Below are 26,613 nucleotides of genomic sequence, written 5' to 3'. Positions count from 1 at the left end.
TTCCAAATACACGAATAACTACTATTGAAGTAAATCAGATGGCAATATTTAGGTGTTAATATCAACACAACATTATTATGACACATATGTTGAAGAACGTGTGGCGTCAAACAAAGCAGCTGTTTCTATACACAAGTTTCGACAAATATTTACAGATGAGTACAACCAAAGTTTCAAGAACCCTAAAATGTCCACCCTCCCCCCCCCCCCTTCCCCCATGGACCTTGCCGTTTGTGGGAAGGCTTGCGTGCCTCTGCCATAGAGACAGCCGTACCGTTGGTGCAACCACAACGAAGGGGTATCTGTTGAGAGGCCAGACAAACGTGTGGTTCCTGAAGAGGGGCAGCAGCCTTTTCAGTAGTTGCAAGGGTGACAGTCTGGGTGACTGAGTGACATAAACCAAAACGGCCTTACTGTGCTGGTACTGCGAACGGCTGAAGGCAAGGGGAAACTGTAGCCGTAATTTTTCCAGAGGGCACGCAGCTCTACTGTATGGTTTAATGATGATGGCATCCTCTAGGGTAAAATATTCCGGAGGTAAAATAGTCCCACATTCAGGTTTCCGGGCAGGGAACAACTCAGGAGGACGTCGTTACCAGGAGAAACATAACCGCGTTCTACGGATCGGAGAGTGGAATGTCAGATCCTTTAATCGGGTAGGTAGGTTAGAAAATTTAAAATGGGAAATGGATAGGTTAAAGATAGATATAGTGGAAATTAGTGAAGTTCGGTGGCAGGAGGAACAGGACTTGTGGTCAAGTGAATACAGTATATAAATACAAAATCAAATACGGGTAATGCAGGAGTAGGTTTAGTAATGAATAATAAATAGGAACACAGATAAAGTACTATGAACAGCATAGTGAACGTATTATTGTGACCAAGATAGACACAACCCACCACAGTAGTACAAGTTTATATGCCAACTAGGTCCGTAGATGAGGAGGAGATTGGGGAAACGCATGATGAGATAAAAGAAATTATTCAGATAATTAAGGGAGACGAAAACTTAATAGTCATGGGGGACTGGAATTCGATAGTGGGAAAGGAGGACAGGGAAAAGTAGTAGATGAATACGGACTGGGGGAAAGGAATGAAAGAGGAAGCCGACTGGTAGAATTTTGCACAGATCATAATTTAATCATAGCTAACACTTGGTTCAAGAGTCACGAAAAAAGGTTGTACACGTGGTAGAGACCCGGAGACACGGGAAGGTTTCAAATTGATTATATAATGGTGAGACAGAGATTTCGGAACCAGGTTTTAAATTGTAAGACATTACCAGGGGCAGATGTGGACTCTGACCACAATTTATTGGTTATGACATGCAGACTTAAACTGAAGAAACTGCAAAAAGGCAGGATCTTAGACGATGGAACCAGGATAAACAGGAAGAACCAAGAGAATTTCAGAGGGAGAATTAGGGAACGAATGACTTGAACATGGGAAAGAAACACACTAGAAGAAGAATGGGTAGCTTCGAGAGACGAAATAGTGAAGGCAGCAGAGTATCAAGTAGGTGAAAAGACGAGGGCTCGTAAAAATCCTTTGGTAACAAAAGAGATATTGAATTTAATCGATGAAAGGCGAAATTATAAAAATGCAGTAAATGAAGCAGACGAAAGGGAATACAAATATCTAAAAAATAATATCGACAGGAAGTAGGAAATGGCTAAGCAGGAATGGCTAGAAGACAAATGTAATGCTGTAGAAGCATATATCAGCAGGGGTAAGATAGACGCTGCCTACAGGAAAATTAAAGAGACATTTGGAGAAAGAGAACCACACATATGAATATCTAGAGCTGAGATGGAAAAACAGTCCCAAGCAAAGACGGGAAAGAAGAAAGGAGGAAGGAGTATATAGAGGGTCTATACAAGGGAGATGTACTTTAGGGCAGTATTATGGAAATGGAAGAGGATGTAGATGAAGATGAGAAGGGGGATATGATACTGTGTGAAAAATTTGACACAGCACTGAAAGACTTGAGTCGAAATAAGGCCCTGGGAGTAGAGAACATTCCGTTAGAGCTACTGATAGCCTTGGGAGAGCCAGCCATGACAAAACTCTTCCATTTGGTGAGCAAGATGCATAATACAGGCGAAATACCCTCAGACTTCAAGAAGAATATAGTAATCCCAATTCCAAAGAAAGCAGGTGCTGGCAGGTGTGAAAATTACCGAACTACCAGTCTGAGAAATCACAGCTGCAAAATACTAACACGAATTCTTTACAGAAGGACGGAAAAACTGGCGGAAGCCGACCGCAGGGAAAATCAGTTTGGATTGAGGAGAAATGTAGGAACACGCGAGGCATGCTGACCCTACGCCTTCTGATAGAAGATAGCTTAAGGAAAGGCAAACCTACGTTTATAGCATTTGTAGACTTAGAGAAAGATTTTGACAATGTTGACTGGAACACTCTCTTTGAAATTCTGAAGGTAGCGGGGGTCAAATACAGGGAGCGAAAGGCCATTTACAATTTGTACAGAAACCAGATGGCAGTTATAAGAGTCGAAGGACATGAAAGGGAAGCAGTGGTTGAGAAGTGAGTGAGAGAGGATTGTAGCCTATCCCCGATGTTATTCTATCTGTATACTGAGCAATCAATAAAGGAAACAAAAGAAAAATTTGGAGTAGGTATTAAAATCCATGGAGAAGAAATAAAAACTTTGAGGTTTGCTGATGATATTGTAATTCTCTCACAGGACTTTGAAGGGCAGTTGAACGGAATGGGCAGCGTCTTGAAAAGAGGATATAAGATAAACATCAAGAAAAGCAAAGCAAGGCTAAGGGAATGCAGTCGAATTAAATTAGGTGATGCTGAGGAAATTAGATTAGGAAACGAGAGACTTCAAGTAGTAGATGAGTTTTACTATTTGAGAAGCAAAATGACTGATGGTGATCTAAATAGGGAGGATATAAAATGTAGACTGGCAATGGCAAGATAAGCGTTTCTGAAGAAGAGAAATTTGTTAACATCGAATATAGATTTAAGTGTCAGGAAGTCGTTTCTGAAAGTATTTGCGGGAAGTGTAGCCATGTATGGAAGTGAAACGTGGACGATAAATAGTTTAGACAAGAAGAGAATAGAAGCTTTTGAAATGTGATGCTACAGAAAAATGCTGAGGATTAGATGGGTAGATCACGTAACTAGTGAGGACGTATTAAATAGAATTGAGGAGAAGAGGAATTTGTAGCACAACCTGTCTGGAAGATGGCATCAGATGGTAGAACACTTTCTGAGGCATCAAGGGATCACCAATTTAGTACTGGAGGGAGCGTGAGGGGTGAAAATTAGCAGAGGGGGCCCAAGAGACGAATACAGTAAGCGCATTCAGAAGGATGTAGGTTGCAGTAGGTACTGGGAGATGAAGAGGCTTGCGCAGGATACAGCAGCGTGGAGAGCTGCATCAAACCAGTCTTTGGACTGAAGACCACAACACCAACTACAAAATGTCCACCTGTCACCTGTGCGATGCATTTGTTGTATCAATCAAATATACTAAGATCTGTAAGATGAAAAAGAAGTAGATTCATTGCGAATAAAACAAGAGCAGCACAATCGAAAAGCCAGAAGCTGGGCAGTCAGCGACACATGAAGCTATTACAGTAGGAAAACAAGACAGCAACGTTCGCGTAATCACATTCTATGTGCAACAGACACTTTGTACAACTAAATTGACCACAGGGCCAATGATTGCAAGCGTAAAATATGTTGCTAGAATTTTAGCGTCCATTCATGTGGAGATGTGCAAGGACATTTTTTTCTCTGAGATGAATCAGTAGTTAACACAGAACCGAAAGAAGTAGCAAGCTGTATGAAGATGTATTTCAAAAGAATGACATCAGAGATGAAAAACTGATAGCGGTTTCAGACAGCTGTAGCGGACAAAACAAGAACTGGCCTTCAGTGTCATTTTGGTTATACTTGTTAAAGTAAGCTCGTTTCACGTACAGTGAGCATAGACTTCCGCCAGTGCTAACCAGCGACCGTAACTTTGCTAAAAAGTTGAGAACATGCCAGGTCACATTATCAGATGGTGCATGGACCTGATCATTGGGAAGAAGTACTTAAGACATCCCCTAAACAGAAACCATTCAAGGAAATACGATTGACGCAAGGTTTTTTCTACAACTTCTCTGCACCGAAACAGGTTTTCGCCAACCACAAGGAGCGGCCAATGAACGGAAGTTCAGTATAAGTATGTGTGTGCTGTCAGTCTTTTCTGATGAGCGACACAACCTATTGCGACTTTAATGTTTTGCAACACATACAACGGCTGTCTGGAATCGGTTCCCCTATCAAAACACGTATGGGCTTCGAGCAGTAAATCATTAAAGAAAGCACTCAAAACAATATACCGTCGACCATTTCCTATTAAACGTGACATATTGAATGAAATTATTTCATGTTTAAAACAGATCTGTGGTGTGTTTCATTACTGGCACGACTCCCTCCAAGTGGAAGTAAATTCATCACACCACCAACAGGAAGAGCAGGAGGAGGGGAGGGAGGAACAGGGGGAAGTAGATAGCTGATTTTCATGTGTTTAGTAGACATTACAGGACTACAATTTATCTACTTATAAAAATGATGAGGCTACGTTGAAAGTATGTCTAGAGAAATTTCTGTGTCTCATAATTAACAGTGTATAACTGCAGGTGGAAACTTGTAGTGTGTTTGAAAACAAATGAACATTTGAAGCCCCACGGACAAATGAGGTAAGTCCATTTAATTAGAAAATTAGCGTATGGTAAATTCTTATGCCCAGCTGTCGATAATACAAGGCAGTTAAAACGACATTCAAATAATGTGGCACCGAGATACAAAGGTTTTCCTTTTAATTGTAATGAAAAGAACGTTTTAAGTCGGTCTTCTCACGGAAAGATTGGGACAAGTTCAAGGTTTATTTCAACTGTTTAAATCACACCTGTTAGATCAGTTGCGTTATCGGCTGCAAACACGATCGGTTGAGTTTCTTACTCTTTCTTGTTTCTTTATAGTAAGAGTGTTCAGTTTGAAGTGTGATTGTAATGTGGCCCCCAGGATATTTAAACCGCGTAGATCATTACAAGATGAAAGTGAAAAGCCATCTTTTTATTTATCAGCTAAAAAGAGAAAAAATTATGACAGAATGAGTAATGCTTGTAGGGACTTTAGGGCAATGTCTCATGAGTTAGGGACTGCCTGCAAATGCTTATTGTTTGAGTGTTTCAAACAAATCAATTTGTTAGATGATTGAAATGACAAATCTCCCTATTTAACCAGCTTAATTTCTATGGTACTAATTGCCTGTAGAAGGCTTACGCATGACGATTACAATGCCAGAGATTGCTCTTTACGATTCAGTGTAAGAATCAAACGAAATTATACCATGAGTGAAATTCCTGTTTGATAAAAGGTTTTTATTACTTTGCATGGAATTATCGGTTTACAGTTTCCACATCTATAAAATGTCCAACAGTGATGCAATATTTTTAAATTACACTGAAGATTTAGGGAATAAAGGAGCGAATGAAGTTATTATTTTTTTGCACTGCTGTCTGAGTGAAATACTTGATCCAAAAGTAAGGGTTCTTATAATATTCTGTGATTCATGCTCAGGACAGAATAAGAACTATCCAGTGCTCGTATACCGTCACTATCTCTTTCATACCATTAAGAGGCTAGATACTGCCAAAACAGTATTTCCAATAAGAGGATACTCTTACGTGGAATGCGATAAAAACGCTGGTTTGGTAATGAAGACGGTTATTACAGAGGTACCAAAAGAACGGGATTAATGCTTTTGAAACCTTGAGAGAAGCTCTGGTTGTGAATGAAGATAGTTCGTTCAAATGAAGGTTTACTTATAATGGAGCGTGACCACCAGTACCTTTGGAACATACTGTTGGTCTGCAAGTAGCAGCTGAGCCTGAATATCAACCGCAGGGACCTGACAAATTCTGATGGTCTCATCTAGCATATAATGGGAAGTGTCTTGTAATACGAAACTTCTTGAAAGTTAAATCACGATTGTTTTGCAAATAAATAATTCTGGGGGCATATTTTCAAAGCTCCTGCCAATGCCTTAAAAAATATGCAGACTTGCAAGAACTTAAAACAGTTTTGTGGTCAATGCGCAAGAAATTTCTATTAAAGTCTACTACATAAGGAACCAAAATCCAAGAGCAACAAAGAGAAACTTCCAGTGCTGAACAACACAAAGAAGGGATGAAAGCTTACCGAAGAGTGACGGAACTAACACGTTCTTTTCGTGGTAAAGATATACCTCTTCTGCATTATTGTCTTTTTTATCACACAATTTCAATTATCGTTTCTTTCTAATATACGTCCTCTGCAATCATTTGGCATCATAATTATGTTGGTTACACTCGATTGGAATTTTTTTTTGTAGTCTTGAAAGTTTAAATCTCCTCTCCTGTGAAATGTACAAAATGTTATTTTCCCCGTTTTTTTTTTTTTTTTCGTGGGCTCTTAATTTGTGTTTACTGTGACTTAACACTGATTTGTTTGCTTATTTCTGATGAAAGACTGATTGCGTTTAAATGTATTACAGTATTGATTCAGTTATCTAAATGTATTGTCAAGCTGTGAAGTAATAAAAGTCATGTAGGCGACAATAAAATTAGTTTTATACTGCTCATTGCAAATGGTAGTATCACAAACTGCAATAATTTCGGCCTTTTAAATTTGTATTTTGGAGAGATTACGCAATAATGTTTCCTTAACTCGACCAGATAAGTCAATGGTTAGTAATGTTAAGTGCACTCGGTTTGCCAATAAACAATTTTAAGTATCCACTGACGAAATTTTATGTTTAGAATTGTGGGTAGAATTTACTATTTTAATTTGTGTTTACTGTGACTTAACACTGATTTGTTTGCTTATTTCTGATGAAAGACTGATTGCGTTTAAATGTATTACAGTATTGATTCAGTTATCTAAATGTATTGTCAAGCTGTGAAGTAATAAAAGTCATGTAGGCGACAATAAAATTAGTTTTATACTGCTCATTGCAAATGGTAGTATCACAAACTGCAATAATTTCGGCCTTTTAAATTTGTATTTTGGAGAGATTACGCAATAATGTTTCCTTAACTCGACCAGATAAGTCAATGGTTAGTAATGTTAAGTGCACTCGGTTTGCCAATAAACAATTTTAAGTATCCACTGACGAAATTTTATGTTTAGAATTGTGGGTAGAATTTACTATTTTAAAACAATGTCGTTACGGTAGATATACGTGAATATATATGTGGCTATAAAAGTCACACTGGATGCCAATACAGTATCTTATTTATGAGAATTTATTGAAATACTACAGCGCGATTTCTCGAAACAACAAAAAATGTCGCTTACTTTGTTTACAGCCGAAGTCTTCGTATACATTTTCTGTTACAATTATCATTTCTTCTGCAGATCACTGTAGATGTCTGACTGCTCATTAAGAAAAAAGGTAAAATTCAGTTGCAACAGTCGAGCAGCAACTAAAATTCCGGCTTTTTGCGGCCGGTTGGCTGTTGACTGCAGCGGATTTTCGAGAAGTATGGACGCTCCCACGCATTCCGGTAGCCGGCTGTGTCGGCTGGTCAGCGTGGGACGGCGCTGACGAGGTAGCCGAAAGCAAACGCCTGCCGCCTTTGTGGCGAGGTGCCGCCGCAGCTTATCGCCAGCACTGCCCTACGTTTCCCTTACAGGCGGCTTCCGCCAGGCCACTTCTGCGAAACGAGCTGCGATATAGTTTTCTCTCTTCTCTTGTCTCAGTGGCGGCAAATATACAGTTTCAGTAGCTGCTGTAGCTTTCCAGGGTTTGAAAGTAGAAAATCCCAAACATCTTCAATTATTTTCCCCAAGACATATAAATATTCAGCTGGTTTCACGTCGATCATTTGTTGTAGCTCTAGGTATTCCAAAATTTAAATCACATAAATTCTACACAATTTTTGACCAGTAGCTGTGCGAATTATCCTAGTGGAATATTGCGTGGTTTTGACTATAGATGAAACGTTCAAGGAGTGTAAATTCTCTAAAAGCCGGCTTTCGAAAATAAACTGCCATATTTAAGAATTCCAGTCAGTCCTTCACCATGTCGTGTCAATCATCTCGACAACTGAGGGGCTTACAAGTGGTGCTGAGTAAATGACTGCCAAAATTAAATGCCGGCCGAAGTGGCCGTGCGGTTAAAGGCGCTGCAGTCTGGAACCGCAAGACCGCTACGGTCGCAGGTTCGAATCCTGCCTCGGGCATGGATGTTTGTGATGTCCTTAGGTTAGTTAGGTTTAACTAGTTCTAAGTTCTAGGGGACTAATGACCTCAGCAGTTGAGTCCCATAGTGCTCAGAGCCATTTGAACCATTTGAACCAAAATTAAATGGCTATTTATAATTTATGTGAGCTACTATCGAAATATCGGGTATTTTTTTGTATTCAGTTAGTCTTTGTTTAGTTGTAGGTATGGTTCTAGACTGTAGTGCTTCTACGTTGTTTTTATAATATTTTAAAAATGCTCCTACTCCTTGCATCTTAAAACACCCACAGGTACAAATGCAAAAGCATTTTCTTTACTGTGCTTTATTCTGAAAAGTTTTTGGTACAACACACATGATACTCACATTACATAAATGTTCATTATAAAACAATATTTTAGTAATTAATGCAACATTAATGTAACAGGGTGAAAAGTAATAGGTAAATAGCAAATAAAATAAAAATACCAGAACGAAAATATAATTTTGTGGTTCCAAGAGATACGAGACATTATTTATTGTGACTTTCTATAATCCTCTCAGAGTCAGTGCCTTAACATAGAATCAGAATCATTTCATTCCGTATATCTGAAGAATGTCTTTCCTGGGGCAACACACGTCATGCCGTTCTAACGTGTTGTGCATTTTTCAGCCTTCCTTCTTTGACCATGTCTTCTTCTTTCTCCACTTTCTCTTCATAAGCACTCCGTCTTCAGGCCACAAGTGGCCCATCGGAACCATCCGACCGCCGTGTCATCTTCAGCTGAGGATGCGGATAGGAGGGGCGTATGGTCGGCACACCACTCTCCCGGTCGTTACGATGGTTTTCTTTGACCGGAGCCGCTACTATTCGGTCGAGTAGCTCCTCAATTAGTTTCACGAGGCTGAGTGCAACCCGAAAAACGGCAACAGCGCATGGCGACCCGGATGGTCACCCATCCAAGTGCCGGCCACACCCGATAGCACTTAACTTCGGTGATCTGACGGGAACCAGTGGATCCACTGCGGCAAGGCCGTTGCCCCTCTTCTTACACCAATGTTAATTACTGTCTGAGAACGATTTCCTGAAAATTATTCCACTTCTCAAATTTTATTTCACATTCATCTTAATGCAAAGGCAGCAAGAGAGTTATTGATCGGCGATTAGTATTATACCTCCTCAAATCCACTTCAATAACCTCAAGACCATATTTTCGTGAATACCTGAACTGTATTGGTCGAGGATTTTCCTTGCTGATTCTGATCCTAGTAACATTCCTCCGCTGTATTTTGTTCTCTTGAGTGCCTTTAGCAACTGTGTCCTTTGCTATGGCATCCTTGGGTTTAATTCAAAAAAAGTTTTCCGTTTCCATTCCCCTTTTTGAAGGCTTTAGGTTCATCTTCTTCACTTCTTCAATCCTGCCTTGGGAAACAAATACACATTTCAATTTTTATGTGCATTATCACAGTCCATGTACGTATGACCAAGTTCAAGGAACTTTTTTTCTATTGTGTCAGTATGCTCATTTTGCTTCAAGATGTGCATTCACTATTTCAAAGCATGGTCTATTTAAACGTGAATCAAATATAAGTAATCTTAAGAGCATATACATTAGTCTGTTACACTACTTTAAAAAAAAATGGCACCGAAAGTTTGGTTAAAGACAGCAGCAGTTCTCCTTTCGTCCGTCATTTCACTTGTACTAGTTGTATTCTAAATGCAGTCGAGGCATTGGATTGGAGACAAAACTTTATCATCACATAGTCCAGAACAATGCAGGAAATCGCCTGTACTTCTTTTAGGCTGAAGAGATCCACACCTTACCTTTAACAATGTGCACTTAGGTCATTTTCCTGTAAAATATCACTTGTACCACATGTATTCTCAGCCGCTGAATAGTTCAGTTTCAGTAGATTTATGGGCCGGCCGGAGTGGCCGAGGGGTTCTAGGCGCTACAGTCTGGAACCGCGCGACTTCTAAGGTCGCAGGTTCGAATCCTGCCTCGGGCATGGATGTGTGTGATGTCCTTACGTTAGTTAGGTTTAAGTAGTTCTAAGTTCTAGGGGCTGATGACCTGAGAAGTTAAGTCCCATAGTGCTCAGAGCCATTTGAACCATTTTTAAGTAGCTTTATGCACCCTTTTTGGGATTTGTAAATAGTGATCTTGGATACTGACAGGCATTTGTTCAGTGTCACATAATTACTCGACTGGGCGCACGTCAAGTATATCTTGCAGGCCAGACATTATTCAAAATCTTCCAGAATCATCACAATACATTTTCTCCACCTTTCTTGAAAAGAAAATGCGCGAATCATCCCACTCGAGTGTCGCGTAGCTTTGATCACATGTGAAATGCTCAAAGAGGCTCAAATTCTCTCGAAACTAATTTTGGAAGTTATCCGCCATGTGTCCCTTATGATATGACAAGGAAGAATTATCCGCCGAAACAAACTGGAGACATGGCTAGGGCAGCAGAACTTCGCGTTGACGGGAGAGAGGAAGCGCACACTCGTTAGTGGAACGTGAAAGGTCCCTGCTACGTCACGCTGACTTGGTAACTGCGTAAAATTAGATTTTTATGTGACAATTTACTATTCCTATCTACTTTAACCCAAGTCACATTTCTCAGAGAATCGGAAGCAGTCATTCATTTCTCGCGGTACTCTAGCTTTCATTTCTGTCAAAGATGCCACATTAGCTGCGTTCAGTAAGACAAATGACTGTTGAGTTTACCACAATCTGCGACCACTGGTCTCATGTCCTACAGAACAGACACAATTTTTGATCCCGCAGCCACTATTCAATTAAGACACAAAGGAATTACAGACATTAACTGCGAGCGGTCATTGAATAAATCGAAGGGAATGACCCGGATTCTAACCCAAGTCTCGTGTTCACTAAGCAAATGCGCTGATCACTGCGATATACGGAGACACTGTTCAGCGTAACAGCAGAGACTGCCCTAGCACGTCTCTCGTCAGACCTAAATTCTCTCTGTCCACACATTACTAATGTAGTGCCCCTTGCCCATTATTCTTATTACTCGCGGCCTTTTGTCGATTCCCCGTAAGGGTTCGAGCCTTATGAACATCCACACAGACGAGATCACTGGCCGTCCTGCCATATACAGGATGTAAATTTTAAGTTGACAAACCAGAATAACTCTAAAACAAGCTTCACACAAAAAAGTGTAGAATCCAAAGTTGATTATTTTCGAGGGGGACATCTGCTGGTCCTAAAATTAGCCCGCCACCCCAGCTCCCTGGGAGTGGGGCGGGAGGCAGCTTTAAAATTTCAAATGGGAACCCCCATTTTTTATTGCAGAATAAGATTTTCGGATGAATCCAGGTTCTGTTTACAGCATCATGATGGTCGCACCCGTGTTTGGCGACATCGCGGTGAACGCACATTGGAAGCGTGTATTCGTCATCGCCATACTGGCGTATCACCCGGCGTCATCTCTTGTTCGCAGTGACGGCACTTTGAACAGTGGACGTTACATTTCAGATGTGTTACGACCCGTGGCTCTACCCTTCATTCGATCCCTACGAAACCCTACATTTCAGCAGGATAATGCACGACCGCATGTTGCAGGTCCTCTACGGGCCTTTCTGGATACAGAAAATGTTCGACTGCTGCCCTGGCCAGCACATTCTCCAGATCTCTCACCACTTGAAAACGTCTGGTCAATGGTGGCCAAGCAACTGGCTCGTCACAATACGCCAGTCACTACTCTTAATGAACTGTGGTATCGTGTTGAAGCTGCATGGGCAACTGTACCTGTACACACCATCCAAGCTCTGTTTGACTCAATGCCCAGGCGTATCAAGGCCGTTATTACAGCCAGAGGTGGTTGTTCTGGGTACTGATTTCTCAGGATCTATGCACCCAAATTGCGTGAAAATTTAATCACATGTCAGTTCTAGTATAATATATTTGTCCAATGAATACCCGTTTATCATCTGCATTTCTTCTTGGTGTAGCAATTTTAATGGCCAGTAGTGTAGATGACAATTTGGCACAAATTAAATATGTTGCTGGATTGTCAATCCAAGTCTCAGGTTTCAATAGGCTGTCATCGCTAAACAAATTAATCTGTTGCACACAATTCAATTAATGCATGTGAGCTTGTGGAGGTTTCGTTATGTACCGAACGATCGACATCTGGCAGCAGCAGAGTGAACAGTCGTATGGGTATCACGGGCGTGCAGATTCGTAAGGCCACATCACTTACGTTCAGTCCGGAATAGACTTTTCGAGCAACACTAGCATCCACATGGGCAGTGTGTGGTGTCATCCGAAGAGTGAGGTTCCAGATTACAGTTGGTAACTCACAGCCGAGCCACAATCTAAAGACAGTCGCTGCCGGACGCAGCAACGAGTGAGAGACGACGTTGTAGACAGGCCCTCGACATTTTTCATATGCTGCCTCTGCCGGAAGCTTGCTTACGTCAGAGCACAGCACCGCTCACCCCACTCTGTAATCATCGCAGATGACAATAGCATCGCCTTAGCTCAGATCCGGGTGCGGCTTAACAGAGCTATTACTCAGATCTGTATACCAAATTTTATGGTCAATTGTACACTGAGCTGTGGCCATCATTCTGTTGTGGTGCACCAGATTTAACGAGCAACACCGTCATTAATTTTCACTTGAGCGACATTAGGTAAACCATTATAATATATGCATCAATCATGTAAATTTATTTATATGTTTTGTGTAATGAAATGTTGGCGTTTTCTGCATGTTTCATGTTGCACGAGGGAAATCCTGGCAGGTGATTCACCGGTGCTCCACCTACGCAGCAAATGGTCAGTGCGGGTCACTAATCACAAGAGCGCCGACGGCCCGCGGCGGCGAGAACATCGGATGAAGGAGAGAATGCGGTACCAGTGGAAGGAAGTCTTACAGCAAATAACGGGATAGGTCATCTCTCTGTATAGTATCAAGTGATAACAGTTATAATATTCAGCGACAGTAACAAATACTTAGTGACTTCCTGTGGACATGGATTGTTTCCAGGTTAAGTATTGTAGATTGTTCAAATTTTAGTAAAGTGATATAATATTTTTTGTGTGCTGTATTATCCGCTCGACCTTCTTCAGAAGTAGACCTAAGCTTGCTACGACACACTACACAGTGTGCAAAAAATGGTTCAAATGGCTCTGAGCACTATTGGACTTAACTTCTGAGGTCATCAGTCCCCTAGAACTTAGAACTACTTAAACCTAACTAACCTAAGGACATCACACACATCCATGCCCGAGGCAGGATTCGAACCTGCAACCGTAGCCGTCGCGCGGTTCCAGACTGTAGCGCCTAGAACCATTTAGCCACTCCGGCCGGCCACAGTGTGCACATTGAGGTTCTAGTAGCTATACCGCAAATACAAGTATCTTTCCTTTCCTATAACATAATATCTATGGCGAAAATACGTCCGTTTGGCATTAATATAAAGTATCTGTTGCTTTATCTAAATAAACATAGGAGCTCCTCGCAGTTTGATTTATAGTACCATAATTCTTCCAACACAGTAGTTGAACAATTAAGTTTCTTTTCATAAAATTTTAAGGCCACATTCTGTTTACGTTCCTCCGTGGGTGCAACGAAAGGTCTCTTTAGGGTTGCAGGGTAGTAAAGATGATAACCCCAGCTGAAATAAAACGCCATGGTCGACACTAACTGAAATACAAAAGCTATTGTTTAGAATCTGATGATTGGTTTCTTTTTACAAAATGTTACGTACATTATTGTCTTAACGATAAATGACAGATACTTTATTTCTGAACATATTTCGTCGTCTTTCTTAGGTTCTAAACCAGAAACAAGAGCATCACAAAGTTTGTCTAAATGATCCCAGTTAGTTAATTTATCTGCTACAACCGACAGCGTTAAGACTGAATGTGTAGCGAAAACGTGACAATTTTTTCCACCATATTTTTGTCAAGATTGGGAAGCTGAATCAAATCCCCGTAAAGAAAATTATTACTAAATGCTATCTTCGAATTTTTGTATAGTACCTATTTCCTGAAAGAGTTTCCTGCTTATATCTTTATCATTCGTTATTCTTTGCGTACATTAATGAATGCAGTTTACATAAACCTTGACTTTATTAACAACATTTCTATACATAATCCTAAAAAATCACATTTCGTCTTAAAATTTATCTTGTGTAGATGTCGGGAAATTAAGTAAGTATGTATCAAACTGCTACTTTTTTCCGTACTGAACACAGCTTCAATATGATAGTAAGTTTTCAACCAAATGTGCTAGAAAACGACTCACATATTTAGTCAATGGGCCAAATCATAGTACAACGGAACAAAACACGCTAACGACTTATACAATCACGTTGTATTAGTCAACGTCGACTCGTATTCATCATCAGACGAATGCGTGATATCAGTAATGGACGCCGTATTCCTCCTGAGACTTTAAGACTTCATCACCAATATATATTTAATCTGGAGCAAATATACAAGTCCACACGCGTAATAGTAAGAACTGGCTTATACAGGGCTATTACAAATGATTGAAGCGATTTCATAAATTCGCTGTAGCTCCATTCATTGACATACGGTCACGACACACTACAGATACGTAGAAAAACTCATAAAGTTTTGTTCGGCTGAAGCCACACTTCAGGTTTCTGCTACCAGAGCGCTCGAGAGCGCAGTGAGACAAAATGGCGACAGGAGCCGAGAAAGCGTATGTCGTGCTTGAAATGCACTCACATCAGTCAGTCACAACAGTGCAACGACACTTCAGGACGAAGTTCAACAAAGATCCACCAACTGCTAACTCCATTCGGCGATGGTATGCGCAGTTTAAAGCTTCTGGATGCCTCTGTAAGGGGAAATCAACGGGTCGGCCTGCAGTGAGCGAAGAAACGGTTGAAAGCGCGCGGGCAAGTTTCACGCGTAGCCCGCGGAAGTCGACGAATAAAGCAAGCAGGTAGCTAAACGTACCACAGCTGACAGTTTGGCAAATCTTACGGAAAAGGCTAAAGCAGAAGCCTTACCGTTTACAATTGCTACAAGCCCTGACACCCGATGACAAAGTCAAATGCTTTGAATTTTCGGCGCGGTTGCAACAGCTCATGGAAGAGGATGCGTTCAGTGCGAAACTTGTTTTCAGTGGTGAAGCAACATTTTTTCTTAATGGTGAAGTGAACAGACACAATGTGCGAATCTGGACGGTAGAGAATCCTCACGCATTCGTGCAGCAAATTCGTAATTCACCAAAAGTTAACGCGTTTTGTGCAATCTCACGGTTTAAAGTTTACGGCCCCTTTTTCTTCTGCGAAAAAAACGTTACAGGACATGTGCATCTGGACATGCTGGAAAATTGGCTCATGCCACAACTGGAGACCGACAGCGCCGACTTCATCTTTCAACAGGATGGTGCTCCACCGCACTTCCATCATGATGTTCGGCATTTCTTAAACAGGAGATTGGAAAACCGATGGATCGGTCGTGGTGGAGATCATGAACAGCAATTCATGTCATGGCCTCCACGCTCTCCCGACTTAACCCCATGCGATTTCTTTCTGTGGGGTTATGTGAAAGATTCAGTGTTTAAACCTCCTCTACCAAGAAACGTGCCAGAACTGCGAGCTCGCATCAACGATGCTCTCGAACTCATTGATGGGGACACGCTGCGCCGAGTGTAGGAGGAACTTGATTATCAGCTTGATGTCTGCCGAATCACTAAAGGGGCACATATCGAACATTTGTGAATGCCTAAAAAAGTTTTTGAGTTTTTGTATGTGTGTGCAAAGCATTGTGAAAATATCTCAAATAATAAAGTTATTGTAGAGCTGTGAAATCGCTTCACTCATTTGTAATAACCCTATATTTAACATTATATGTTACCAGTCTGCCAAGAACTCTCAGTGTGGCAACCATTGTTGCGTCTTTGTTTCACGCACCAACAGAGAGACGCACTGAATGTGGTGCACCCAACACACTCTACACAGGAGAGGCACCACGTAGTCTTTTCAGGCGAAATACTGGATCTGTGTACAGCATCACTACGTATATATTTGTGTGTGGAGGCTCCGAGGAAAATGAACGTTGCTACACCGTATGCGTCATCGTCATATGGGCCCAGCACACTTACGATGGTAAACGCTGCCATAGGGTACACAAGACAATTGCATTTGGTTCGCATAGCCGGTGATTTGGACAGTGCCTTTACATTTTTCACGGATTAAGGTCAGTGTCTGCACTAACTTCGAGGTCTCTGAGACATTTTCTTTCAACAAGATCACGCAAGACCACACGTTGATTTTGTTGTGTTGACCCAAATTCCTACGTATCCTGGTCCTGACCTACCGCAATACAAACGGTCTCCGCTATTGCCCTGGCCATCTCGTTCTCCAGATCTTTTACTCATTGTTGATATCTGATCATGAGTTTCCATGAGAATGTCGCGCCATTTCTCGCCAGCCACTATGGCTGATGAACACTGGGAGAGAGCTGAAGCAGCACGGAATTACCTAGTTATATCCGTCGTAGATGCTGCGTTCGACTCAATGCCCAACGTCTTTTTCTGCCAGAGATGGCGGCTCTGTGTAACAAATTTCGCAGCCATTATTCCCCAAGTCACCTAAATTTAATCATGTATTCTTTCTACTATACTGCACACGCAGAATAAGTAAACTTTCGTTATTTCCTGTCATCCCTGATGTAATTTTAATGGGGAACAATGTACGGTACTTTAGGCAATAGTAAGAGAACCTAATTTTGTCGACTGTTTTAAGTAGCTTGCTTTTTTTTTTTTTTTTTTTTTTTTTTTTTTTTTTTTTTTTTTTTTTCTTTATTGTATTTCAATTCCCCATCGGGGCGGGCTGGCAGCAGCATATGCGCTGCTCTTCAGCCGAAAGACATAGAACAAAACAATAGAAGACATTTAAAAACAGCAAAGGAGAGAAGAAGGCGAACATAGATATACAAAAGGGAGAACATCATGGAAGGCAAAAAAAAAAAAAAAAAAAAACGGGGTGACTGTAAAATGGAGATAAAAAAAAAAAAAAAAAAAAAACTGTTTAAAAGTAGCACACACAAAAAGCCACACTCTGCGACGATTAAAAGAACATAAGGCACAGTATGACTGGAGCATGAAGGTGTTGACGGATGGCATAGCACACTGATGGCGAACCTCAAGGCAGTACACAATTAAAATCACACCTCTGGACGCACACGAGAAATAGCACGAAACACAACACTGACGTGGCACACTGATGATGATCAATACAGAGGATCTGCCAGGTTCAAGGAGATGAGGGAGACCTGAAGAAGGGAGGGAGGGGAAGAGATGGGGGAGGGGAATGGGGGTCGCTCGGAAGAGGGCCAGGTAGGGAGGGATGTGGGAAGGAGAGAGGCAAGTATGGGGTGCAGGGTCTCAGGGGAGGGGGGATGGAGGAGAATCCGCTCTGGGGGAAGGAGGAAAGAGGAGAAGGGGGCCCTGGGGAGGGGGGGGGGAACAAGGCCGGGTTATAGTTGGAAGGAAGGGTATATGTCACGGCGAAGTTCGTCATCCGGGAGGGGGAGGCGTTGGAAATTGCCCTGATGAAGGAGAAGGAGGGTGTGGAGGTGGAGAGAGGGAGGGATACAGCGATAGAGGCGCGGCAACGGGCGAGGGGTGGAGAGGAAGGAGGAAACCAGAGGGTGGGGGGGATCAACCCTGCGAACAATGTAAAGGATGCGGAGATGTTGGAGGAACAAGAGGAGGTGGGGGAAGGGGATCAGTTCATACAGGAGCCGTGTGGGGGAAGGAAGGCGGATACGGAAGGCAAGGCGGAGCGCATGGCGTTCAAGGATTTGGAGAGCCTTGTAAAAGCGGGTGGGGGCGGTAGCTTGCTTTTAAGATTATTGTATTTATATACAGACCTCACTGCCTCACCTGGCACGAGCATCTTACGGCCTGGAGCTAGCGACTGTGGCGAATGTACTTAAACCATATAATGTCAAGTTGACATTCCAAGCGAAAATAGTGGTGACATATACACACATCAAAAAAATTTTTGCATCACTCCGATTCCTAGAATTCCTGAAGATAGTCGTTGACTGTGGATATTGTATCACAGGCGCAGTCCCTTTGACTGTTCAGAGATGTCGCTACACCCTCCCAAAGATGTAAACAACCATGCATGAGCAGCGCCTATAAGACGGAGGGGGCCCGACAGCTGATCAGTTCCAGTCATCCCACCAGGAAGGAGGTACACGGCTCGTGTTATCTGTAGTTCAATCATGCGGAGACGGTTAATACCACGGTTCAATCGCGTCCGCATTGTTACTTTGTGCCAGGAAGGGCTCTCAACAAGGGAAGCGTCCAGGCGTCTGCGAGTGAACCAAAGCGATGTTGTTCTGACATGGAGGAGATACAGAGAGACAGGAAGTGTCGATGACATGCCTCGCTGAGACCGCCCAAGGGCTACTACTGCAGTGGATGACCGCTACCTACGGATTATGGCTCGGAGGAACCCTGACAGCAAAGCCACCATGTTGAATAATACTTTTCGTGCAGCCACAGGACGTCGTGTTACGACTGAAACTGTGTGCAATACGCTGCATGATGCGCAACGTCCATGGCGAGGTCCATCTTTGCAACCAAGACACCATGCAGCCCGGTACAGATGCGCCCAACAACACGCCGAATGGACCGCTCAGGATTGGCATCACGTTCTCTTCGCTGATGAGTGTCGCATATGCCTTCAACCATACAATCGTCGGAGACTGGTTTCTATTAGTCAAATGTTCCTCGGGCCAGTCACTTACCCCGATTAGAAATTTACGATGTGGTACAGTGTCGAACGCCTTGCGGAAAACTATGGAGACGGAATTTGCCTGTTCAGTTCCTCTCCGTGTCTCTGCGAATTTGCCTGTAGAAAAAAGTTAAAAATGCATGTGTCCACTAGCAAGTAAACTTTCGCAGGTCGCTTGCAGAAGCTACTTCTGTAAGTCCTTCGACGTGGGTACACGCCCAGCAAGTAGGTTTCCGCAAGTTTCGTCAGCTGCAAAAGTAGCTTCCGCTAATTAGTGGAAACAGTTTTTTGTATTTTGTTGTTACTGCTTCCGGAGCTTCCCATACCAGTTTCTGGAAGTTTTTCTCAAACCTGCGGAAACTGTAAGTGTTCTGTTCTGATAACAAAATATCAGTACCGAAAAGTGAGAAATATCTGTGGGCCAGTGATGACAGAGAAAAGAGTACAGGTTGATTCTTATAGAGAAAATAACAGCAACCAGCCACTTTTTATGATGTTCTTAATTTACATAAAAATCGCTGTCACAGGTTTCGAACCGACAGATTCATCATTAGACGGTCTGTTGACGTTAAGATACATTATTCCTGTAGCTTACATTAGTTTCTACTTTTTATTCTCCCATATGGTGGTGTCCTACAACCAAAAAATGGTGTGAGAAACTGTCTATTTAACCGTAATTGTGCCTCATAGCGATTTGAAAGGTTGTAAATAAATGATTAAAGTGAAAACGTGTTAGTTTAGTAATGTGAGCAAGGCGTCTGATGATGAACCTGTCGGTTGGAAACCAGTAACGGCGATATGTACATAAATAGCAATATAAAAAGTGGCTAGCTGTTGTTATCTTCTCTGCAAGAATCATCCTATATTTTGTACACAGCCACGGTCCTAAAATGTCAGTTTTCGAGGAAACAGCAGATATAAGAGTGCTTCCCTGTACTGTAGAACACGAAATACGAGAATTTGAAGAACAAGCTTATATAAAGTAGGAGGCACTAGAGAATATTGCGACAGATTTTGGGACAACAGGAAATATGCGGGATAAATTTATAAATTGCCAATTCAGCATGGACAAGATGCTACTAAAATGTTTCTTGCAAACATAAATATGTACCCCTCTTCTTGTTTTACGTCACGATAGTTCTTTAGTAGTAAGAATAATAATAATATTATAATACAACTACGGTGGCAGCTGCCCCGATTTTTAAGCACGACTTTGCTAACTTCTACTTGCCGCACTCACGACATGACTGTAGTGAAAACGCTTTTGCAAGTACTTGCGGCCCCTCGCTGTGGGATCGCGCTGTCGTCCGTTGCGTGGGGAGAAAACAAGACGTTATTCGGCAGGCGCCATCACAGCTTATCGCTTCGTCTCTTCCCCGAAACAAGCTACGCTATGGCTTTCTTTCTGCTTCCGCCTAAATACTGTGACCAGAGATGCCTCGAAACATTCTGTTGCGGTGGTCTCCAGCCCAAGGACTGGTTCGATACAGCCCTCCACGCTGTACACTGACTCGCAAAAATATTGTGACCACCTACTTAAAAGCGTGTTGGTCCACCGCTGGAATGCAATTCAGCAGTGATTCTGCGTGCCATGGATTCGACAAGTACTTGATTGGCTTCCAGAGGCTTGTGGCACCAGATGCCTATGCTAAGGTCACACAGACACTTCCCGTAATTTACAGGCGGTTAGTTTGTGGGCGCGAAGCTGGCGCCCGACAGCGTCACAGTTGGGTTTCTTCGGATTCAGATAAGCCTAATCTGATGGCCAAGAGATCAACGGGAGTTCACTATCATGCTCCTCAAACCATTGCAGCATCATTCTGGCCTCGTGACACGAACAGTTATCCTGTTGGTAGATGCTATCGCTGTTGGAGAAGACATGGACCATAAGGTGTTACAGGTGGTCCATAATAATGTTCACGTAGTCCAGAGCTACTGCAGGTCCCATTGAAGCCCATATGAATGTCCCTCATAACATAATACTGTCCCCACCGGCCTGCGACCATGGCGCGCTGTATGTGTCGAGCAGCTGTTCGCCTGGATGACAGCGTATCTGGACACGACCATCATCCTGGTTTAACAATAAACGGAATTCATTCGAACAGAGGACACGATTCCATTGACCTGCGGTTCCATCTCCAAGATCCCGTGCCCACTGTAGTTACAATTGACGATGTTGTCGGGTCAACATGGGAACACGTAGGGGTGCTCTGCTGCGGAACACCATGTTCAAGAGTGCTCCAAAACGCTTGTCTCTGCACCAGCACTGTGCTCTGTTGTCAGATCTGCCACAGATCGTCCCCTATCCTGCTTCAGAGACCGGGCAGACCTCTGATCCCTATGTTCTGTGATGAGGTATGGACGTTCAACTTCTTGTCGCCTACTCGTGGTTTCAGCATTCTTCAACCACGTGTCAGCCGGCCGCTGTGGCCGAACGGTTCTAGGCACTTCAGTCCGGAACCGCGCTGCTGCTATGGTCGCAGGTTCGAATCCTGCCTCGGGCATGGATGTGTGTGATGTCCTTAGGTTTAATTAGTTCTTAAGTCTAGGGGACTGATGACCTCAGATGTTAACTCCCATAGTACTTAGAGCCATTAGAACTGTTTTGAACCACTTGTCATAGATGCTCATGACAGTAGCACGCAAACAGCCGACCAACTTCGCCGTTTTCGAGAAGCTCGCTTCGAGGCACTGGGCCACAACAACCTGGCTTTTGTGAAAGTCGCTTAAGTCGGTGGACTTCCGCATTTGCGTCACTTATCGTAGCTAGAATGATTCCCCATTCATCTCTGCTCCCCTGATATACTTCTCTTACCGTGTCACGTGCCCTCAGCCCCACCAGGCAGCATACAACCTCGCGTTGGGCAGTGGTCATAATGTTTTTGCTTATCAGTGTGAATTTATCCTGTACAAACCTCTTCATTTCTGCATAGCGACGGCAACCTACATTCATTTGAACCTGCTTCCTGTCCTCAAGTCTTGGTCTCCCTCTACAGTTTTTACCCTCCACACTTTCGTCCATTACCACATTGACGATTTCTTGATGGCTCAGGATGTCTCACGTCAACCGATTCATTTTTTAGTCAAGTTGTGCCACAAAGTTCATTTTCCCCCAGTTCGTCTCAGTACCTCTTCATTCGTTATGCTTTCTACCCATCTGGTCTTCAACATTAATTTATAGCACCATATTTCAAAATATTCTTGTCTGAACAGTTTATCATCCATATTTCACTTCCGTACAAGGCACACTCCAGAAAAATAGTTCCAGAAAACGAATCCAATCATTTAAATTTGTATGCGATCCTTTTCGAAAAAGAATTTTTTCCTATTGCCCGTCTGCATTTTATATGCCCTCTGCTTCAATTATTGTCAGTTATTTTATTGCCCAAACAGCAAAGCGCATCTAGTACTTTTAAGTCTCATTTCCTACTTTAATTCCCTCATCATCGCTTGATCTAATTCTTCTACATTTCATTACCCTTGCATTATTTTTGTTGGACTTCATCTTATTGTATCTTTTAAGTACGCTACACAATCCATTAAACTGCTCTTCCAAGTCATTTTACGTCTCTGGCATAACTAAAATGTCGTCGGTAAAGCGCAAAGTTTTTATCTCTTCTCCCTGAATTTTCCTTTCCAAAGTTATCCTTGGTTCATTCACATTTTCATTAGTATACTGCAATCCTGTCTTACTCTCTTCTCAGCTACTACCTCATTCATATCATTCGACTCATAATTGCACTGTGGGCTCAGTACGCCAATGGCCCTGCTGTAGTGGTAACACCTGTTCCCGTCAGATCACTGAAGGTAAGCGCTATAGGGCTTGGACAGCACGTGGATGGGACACCGTTCGACTCTGCCAAACGTTTTTGACAGGCGTGGTGCACTCAGCCCTTTTGGGGATAACTGAGAGCTACTTCATTGAGAAGTAGCGGCTCCGGTCAATAAAACTGACAACGGCCGCGAGAGCGGTGTGCTGACCTCATGCCCCTCCATATCTGCATCAAGTGACGCCTATTGGCTGGGATGGCACGGCGGCCGGTCGTTAGCGTGGGGCCTTCCGAGGTCCGTTCAGAGAGAGGGAGGTAGAGAGAAAGAGAGACTTCAGTACAACTTGTAAGTAATCAAAAAATGGTTCAAATGGCTCTGAGCACTATGGGACTCAACTTCTGGGTCATTAGTCCCCTAGAACTTAGAACTAGTTAAACCTAACTAACCTAAGGACATCACACACATCCATGCCCGAGGCAGGATTCGAATCTGCGACCGTAGCGGTCGCGCGGTTCCAGACTGAAGCGCCCAGAACCGCTTGGCCACCACGGCCGGCTTCAAAGAATTTCTGTCAATCTATAAACGTAGGTTTGACATTCTTCAACCCATTTTCTAAGATAACTCTTAGAGTCAGTATTGCCTTGTGTGTTACTACATTTCCCTGGCACACAAACTGATTTGCCCCGAGGTCGGCTTACAAAAGTTTTACCATTCCCCTGTAAATAATTCTTGTCAGTATTTTTAAGCATAGCTCTTTAAACTGACTTTTAGGTAATATTCTCATTTTTCAGCACTTGCTGATTTTGGAGTTGGAGTTATTACGTTCTTCCTGTTGTCAGAGGATATGACTCATAGATTTTGCACACTAAGCAGAATTGTTTTCTCATGGCCCTCAATAAGTATGGAAGAATTCCGTCTACTCCAGGGACGTCGTTTAGACTGTGGTCTATCAGTGCTCTGTCAGTTTTTCCTCTCACCTTCGTCTACTCCCTCTTCTCTCTTTGTAATATTAAAAAAAAGATAGTTCAAATGGCTCTGAGCACTATGAGACTTAAAATCTGAGGTCATCAGTCCCTTATAACTTAGAACTACTTAAACCTTACTAACCTAAGGAGATCACACACATCCATGACCGAGGCAGGATTCGAACCTGCGACCGTAGCGGTCGCGCAGTTCCAGACTGAAGCGCCTAGAACCGTTCGGCTACAGCGGCCGGCCTATAATATTCACTTTATGTTTGTTTCCCATGTACAGACCCTCTGTATATTCCTTCACTTTTCAGCTTTCCATTCTTTGCTTAATATGGGCTTGGCATCTTAGCGCTTAATAATCATACTAGTCAGTTATAACTAGTTTCTTTATCTTAAGCTTACTGTTACATAAGATTGTTTTTCACCAGGCGCAGTCGCTTTTAGTTACAAAACATATTCAGTGGTCTGTCTGCAACTATGGTTAGATAATACACTGCTCAACAGAAGTTTGGAATATTGTTGTGAGGTCTCACTGACCTAGGCACCTCATTCATTATCCAGTTAGAGCCCATATACTGGACGATGTTAACTGCCGTCAAGCTTTATGGCCGTATCCCAGTCGTGTAAACATACCGCTGCCGCAGCGGCGCACCGCGAGCAGTCCAGCATCAACAACAGTTTCATTCAGTTTGTGTTCGGCGCTGCAGTAACATGCCACGTAGAGGTATACAACACTCTGATAGAGTCAGGATAGTGGCTTTACTTTCAGCAGGTCATACACAGCAACATATTGCCGATCGGTTGCATGTCACTCAAATTGGTGTGCCCGAGGTGTGGAGAAAGTACATGTGAACGACAGATCTCGCAGTGGTCGTCCTCCTATGACAACACCAGTGCTGGATCGTTTCCTCCAGCTGTCGTCTAGCAGGCGCCCAACATCAACTGCGAGAAATATTGGAAATGACTTCTCCCGGGCAACAGGGATTCGTATCTCAAACCAAAAAGTGCGTAGAAGTTTGCATCAGGGTAGTCTTCATTCCAAAAGACCAATAGGAAGTTTTGCACTGAACCAACGGAGCCGACGCAATCGAAGGACCTTGGCTCTTGCACATCAACATTGGACCATTGCAGAATGGCATGATGTCATCAGTGGCGGCTCGTGAGTATACACTGTGGCTGTTCACAAATTTTTAGATTAAAATAAATTTGGGAGTGTGAAATTAATAGCATATGATGTATAACAGTTATGCTTATCAACACTTTGATACAACCACACATTGCCAATAAAATAGCAACAGTAATAACAATAATAATGCCAGCTGGTGTAGACGAGCGGTTCTAGGCGCTACAGTCTGGATCCGTGCGACCGCTACGGTCGCAGGTTCGAATCCTGCCAAAGGCACGGCTGTGTGTGATGTCTTTTGGTTAGTAAGGTTTGATTAGTTCTAAGTTCTAGGGGACTGATGACCTCAGAAGTTAAGTCCCATAGTGCTCAGAGCCATTTGAACCATTTGAATAATAATAAGATGCATATCTTATCTGTCAAAAGAAATAATAGTTTTTGTGGAATTTTGTTCTCTTGTATGTAATTAAGTACAGTTTAGGGCAATAACGAAATACTCTCCGCTTTACTTTTTTGTGTAATTGGGCGTTTTCATGCTTTTCCATTTTTCGGACAAGTGTAAAAGATCCCTAACAGATGTATTAGCTCACGAATTTACTTCCAGGCTGAAAATAAGATATTCTTACGCTGCACCCATACAACGCCTTGTGCTAAATATACACTTCTTTGTTATTTGATTTCGTCACTCTCTCTATCAAAGGATTGGTTCACGGAGGCCCTAGTTCCTTTCCAGCAAACTTTTTATGCTAATTTACTTTTCTGTTCCCGGAATAAGATTATCACTCTGCAGCGGAGTCTGCGCTGATATGAAACTTCCTGGTAACTTAAAGCTGTGTGCCGGACCGAGACTCTAACTCGGGACCTTTGCCTTTTGCGGGCAAGTGCTCTACCGACTGAGCTATCCAAGCATGACTCACGATCCGTCCTCACAGCTTTACCTTTCTGTTAGCATGTAAAATAGATTCAACATTATTCACGTTTACACTACCCACGAAAGCGATTCCCACACAGTAAACAACCAATTCCAAACACAAACCGCCGTCTGTGGAAATGATTAAACTCAAGTAGTAATGTCTACCAACATGGTCACTTGACTTGAATACAAATGAGGCGCTGAGATCCATAAGGGCCTAAAGCACACCGCCATCAATCCCACACTTAAGTGAATATCAGAGAAACCAGTCATACAGCTGTCCGTGAATTTTCATAAATACAATGTGATCCTACAGCACAGAGAATCCTGATTCACCATAAGATCAATAGATTTCAGAAGCATGAACGAATGCTACAATGTCACAGTCGACGATGATGTGCTTTAATCCATCATGATTCACAGCGCCTCAAATGGATTACTGTATGATAAAATTCGTAACTTAATACACTATAACTCATCCAGAAACCCATAAAACAGGTTTACTGTCTGTGTAACTGTAACAGAAACTGGCGTCCGATCTAATTTTATTATATAGTGAGAGAATCAGCGTATCTGAGGGGTGTGCTACCATCTAGCAGGATCCATGCGGAGTGAACAGGGATAAAAGTCTGCCGCAGTGTGCTACCATCTGGTGGCACTGATGTAAACTGCTAGTTGAGTGGGAAGGGCTAGCTGTGCACATCGTGAACCGTGCAAGTTGTTTATCAAATCCGTGCGTATTTGGCCCTTTAAGGCAATTACGTCACGCGAGTTGCAGATACGCAAAAGGTTCGTAAAACGTGCACAACTGAAGGTGTGCTCGCGACCCTGAAT

Source organism: Schistocerca americana, chromosome X (assembly GCF_021461395.2).
Source record: "Schistocerca americana isolate TAMUIC-IGC-003095 chromosome X, iqSchAmer2.1, whole genome shotgun sequence".
NCBI classification, from domain to species: Eukaryota; Metazoa; Arthropoda; class Insecta; order Orthoptera; family Acrididae; genus Schistocerca; species Schistocerca americana.
The sequence above is the reverse complement of the archived record's forward strand: the minus strand, read 5'-3'. Positions refer to the sequence as shown.